We start from the raw sequence: 5029 nt of genomic DNA, 5'->3' as shown, positions 1-5029 counted from the left end.
GTAGCATTCTGAGCTGGCGTCTTTGCTGTGACATAAACTGACCCAACTGAACTCAATGCCGCTGTTTCAATGGGACTTTTCAAAGACACCTTAACAAGACTGGGAGGTTTAGTGGCGCATCAAATTAAGCACTGGGCTGCTATCTAAACGGCCAGTGGTTTGAGCCCACCTCCAGAGGACGATGAGGTTGTCTGCTTCCATAAATATCCACAGCCTCAGAAACCCGAGGGGCAGTCTGCTTTGTCCTATAGAGTGGCTTTGAGTCAGAATTCTCTCCATGGGAGGTTTGGTCTGGTTTGGGTTTAACAAGACTAAGGTAAGAGAACTTGTCTGCAAGTATCCACAGAGGCACGTTGATATGTGTTTGATTAGAATATAGTCACCATGGAACAGGAACCCTGGTAGTAATACTTTTTGACTTATTCTCATTTTCTCCCAAACTATAAAGGTCCTATGTTAGAAGGATAATAAGACACTAGATAGAAGTACGAGGTGGTTCACTCTGGAGGAATTGGTCACTGACAACAGAAACCTTTATAAAGCCCTCTAGAGAACAAAGGAAAGGACGTTATAATGAAATGTGCAGAGACCTTCCGTTAGAAAACCAAAGGCAAGAACAAGTTCAGCTGAAAGGATGAAAGGAAAAACTAAAGAACAAACTGAAAGAACTAAAGAAAAACTTCAACTCTTCAAGCCTTAAGTTGAATTATTGAAGGATTCTAAGGGTAAACTATTGAATGATGCAGGAAGCATCAAACGAAGATGGAAATAATATGCAGAGTCACTATGCAAAAACAGTGGGTCTATAGTCAAATATTTCAAGGGGTAGCATACAATCAAGAACCAATGGTACTGAAAGTAGAAGTCCAAGCTGCACGGAAGATATTTGGGGAAAAACAAGGCTCTGGGAATTGAGAGAATACCAATAGAAATGTTACCGCCCTGGGAAGACTCACTAGTCTCTGCCAAGAAGTTTGGAAGGCAGCTAACTGGCCAACCAGCTGGAAGAGCGTCATCTCTGTGCCATTTCAAAGAAAGGTGATCCAATAGAATGCACAAATTATTGGACAAATAATTGAACACTGATATCACATGCAAATAAAATTTTGCTGAAGATAATTGTGAAATGGCTATAGTAGTACATTTTCAGGAAACTGCCAGAAAATCAAGTCATATTTAGGAAAGGACATGAAATGAGGGGTATCATTGCTGACAGTAGATGGAACTTGGCTGAAAGCGGAGCATACCAGAAAGATGTTTATTTGTGTTTCATTGACCATGCAAAGGCATTCAATTGTTGGATAAACTATGGATAGCATTGGGAAGAATTGGAATTCCTGACCATTTCATTGTGCTCACGCAGAGCCTGTACATAAACCAAGAGGCAGTAATCGAAACAAAGCAAAGGGATACTGCGTGGTTTTAAATCAGGAACTACATCAGGGTTGTATTCTTTCACCATACTTATTCAATCTGTATGCTGAGCAAATAATCCAAGAAGCTAGATAGACTATCTAAAGAAGAATTCAACAATAAGATTGAAGGAAGGTACACTAAGAACCTACAAGATGCAAACGAACAGATTTGCCCGCTAAAAATGACCAGGATTTGAAATAAGAACTGCAGCCTTCAAAAGGAATTTCAATTCAAAGTCAAGAAAACAGAAATCTTGAAATTGGAACAATTGGACAGCATCATAATGAATGGAGAAAAGACTGGGACATTAAAGGATTTCATTGTACTTGAATGCACTATCACCTCTCATGGAAGCAGCTGTCAAGAAACCAAGTTATGTATCTCACTGGGCAATTCTGCTGCACAAGATCTCTTTAAAGTGTTCAAGAGAAAAGATGTCTGTCACTTTGAAGACAACGGTGTACCTGCATTGGTATTTTCAATCACCTCATACACCAGTGAAAGCCGCACAACGAATAAGGAAGACAGAAGAAGAAATGCTGCACTTGAATTATGGTGTCGGAGACCATGGATTGCCAGACAAACAAGCAAATCAGCCTGGGAAGGGCAGTCAGTGTTCCTACAAAGCCAGAATGGCAAGCCTTCATTTCACATACCTTGGACATGTCATCGACATAGTCTTGTCCCCAGAAAGGGACATCATGCTTGGCAAAGAAGAGGAAGACGCTAGGTGAGAAGGACTGACGACAAGGTGGCTGCAGCAATGGGCTCAAACATCACAACCGTGAAGATGGCGCAAGGCCGAGCAGTGTTGTGTTCCTCTGGACCCAGGCTCCCTCTGAGTTGGAAGGGACTCTACCGCACCTTACAGCAAGACCAGCATGTAAAGAGAAAGAAATGAGAGTTACTGTCTCGGTTGAAGATCTTTGAAAAAGAGGCAAATTCTCAGAACTGTCCAATCCACCTGTGAGTTTTGACCTTACTCCATGTCTTCACAAAAGTGTCTTCTTTTGATAATCCTCCTTAAACTATTAAGTTGCCGCAAGTTAGGCAACCAACCCCTCTGAACCTCAGCATCATCTGGAGTCAACTTTTAATGACATGCACCTCTACATCCTTGAGTTCTTATTATAACTCAATAAGTGCATGTACGTTAGGCTCTTAGCACTAAACCAAACCAAACCCACTTTCATCGGGCTGACTCTACTCTGCCCCGCCGCCATTGGATAGAACAGAGTAGAAATGCTGCCAAGGGCTTTCAAGACTGTAATCTTCAGTCTAACGCTCTCCCAACTGAGCTATTTCGGCGGCCAACTCAAAACTGTAGTCTTATTGGAAGAAGACTAGCACGTTTCTCCTTTGAAGCAGCCGGTAGATTTGAACAGCCGACCTTGGCAACCTAACAGCCAAGAGCTTAACCATGAGGGACCCTTCTACTATTCTTTAGGCATCTTCAAATGGATTGTTTGCTTTTTGAAGACTGGTCCACACACAATTTAAATATTACAAGAGCCAAAATAATAATACTTCTCTCCCTCAACCAGAGCTCCAAGTCAAAGTAAATGTAATTTATGGTTGATAAAACCTTATGCTTAAGAAAAAGCCAAAGTACTTCATTAAATTTTAATGCCATTGTTAATATTATCTATGGTTGGTGAGACTAAGGGTAGACCTATGTGAATTTTGTAGAATATATTTAATGAATAAATCTTACAGATGAATATAAATTGGTAGAACTGGGAAGGGAGATGGAATAGTCTGTATTTCATACCTTGATTCCAAGTCTGTATCTCCACTGGTGGAGATGCAACTAACGGCTGTCCCAAGAGCATGATGGGCACTCACTTATTGGATGGTGGGAATCTCTAATGGTGGACATTTTAACCCTACTGACTTCAGTGATAGTCATGACAATAAAATAATATTTCTACAATTTGGCCAAGGAGCCCTGGTGACTCGGTGGTTAAGTGCTTACGGAGATGTGGCAGTCTGCTTCTGTAAAGACTTACAGCCTTGGAAACTATGGGGTAGTTCTACTCTGTCCTACAGGGTCACTGTGAGTCAGATTTGACTCTCCAGCAAAAAGGTCACAATGTTATCAGCGCAGTTTCCATGCAGGAGCTAGTACCATATGCAGACATTTTCTTCTAACCACTTCCTCTCTTGTCAACTGATGACGGCAGCAAGGGCTGTGCTGGGTTGTAGAAAGAACAAGGACCTCTCTCATCAGAAGCTGTCCCTGGACAGCCGCTGAGGTTCACCCCCACGCTGGCCCTGGAGGGCAATGTTTGATGCTTTCTTGGACTGGTGGTAATTGGCTGGTCTAATGGAATCTTCTGGCTTCCAGCCCAGCTTTTGTGGTGAATGCTAAAAACGAAATCCCACATATGTCGCCAGTTTTCTTCCCTAATTCCACTGAATGGTCCATATGTATACTTTCTAAGATATCTCTTGATTTTTGCTAGGCAGCCTCAGAGGCACTCACATAGCACACGCCCCTAGATACCAACTTCAACCCACCCTCAGCCCACAACACCAAACAAAGCAAGGGTCCTCCAAAAACGGGGTGAGGATATGCACTTTGATAACTAGCGGTCTGTCTGTCTATCTCTCTATGCCCCACCCCCACCCCGCGCCACGTCCCAGATGGCAATAAACTTGCATGCAAGGGTTGATGCCCAAAGGCCAAGCCCTCTAGGGAAGAACCCACCAGCCTCCCTTATTATCTTTTGCTTCCTGTTGTAGACAGTCCCAACTTCAAGAGCAAGCTAAAGGATTTGGTTGGCTGTAGGCAAGAAAAGTAGAACATAAAATTTATCACATCAACTTAGTGAATCACAATTGTTAAAAACTACTTACCACCGCGATATAATTATTTAATAAAATTTTTTTTTGTGATTCAGCAGGCCCTCGCTTTGGGAACAAAATCTAAAAGAAGGCTCCTTGGGATGATTTGCAGCGCCATCCCTGCAGTTGATCTTACAGCCGCAGCTAATCCTCGTCATCTCTTTCCTTTGTGTCCATTTGAGAGTCTCCTCACCCTCAGGCCACCGCGTTCACTGCCCTTTCCCGGCTGGGGAAGTGTAGGGTATGCTAGTTCACGTTCTACCCAATGGTGCCCAAGAGAAGATGCAGTTGAGCGGGGATCTGATATAAGGGTAGCACTAAGAATGTCTTTTCTAATTACGTACTCAGGGATCTGGGGAATGACCGACAGGTGTGTCTGTGGCCAAGACTCCGCTTGTTACTTGGCCTTAAAATGCCCCCCATCCTAAAAGGTGGGGAGAGTTCTGATGATATTAGGATCTCTGGGAATCAATGTTCATCATGACACTGTGCCATTGTAATAGCTGCGTGCTTACTACTAAGTTTCCTAGTAATTCGTTACACTGGTAGATGGCCATAGCTTACGGAAGAACTACATCCGGCGTTGTGTTGTCAAGGAATACATCTTTTATTCAGCCAATATGCTCTAAACTCCAAAATAGGCTCGGGCCTAGAAAATGGGCACACAATGGTGACTTTTGGTTGGGGAAACTGCTTCCAGCTGCCTGATCATCCTTCCCTGGTTTCTTTTGACAATACAGATAGAGGAGAATACTCATTGTTGCCC

This window comes from Echinops telfairi, unplaced genomic scaffold (genome assembly GCF_000313985.2).
Source record: "Echinops telfairi isolate 266 unplaced genomic scaffold, ASM31398v2 ScPeMD7_3;HRSCAF=10, whole genome shotgun sequence".
Taxonomy (NCBI): domain Eukaryota; kingdom Metazoa; phylum Chordata; class Mammalia; order Afrosoricida; family Tenrecidae; genus Echinops; species Echinops telfairi.
The sequence above is the reverse complement of the archived record's forward strand: the minus strand, read 5'-3'. Positions refer to the sequence as shown.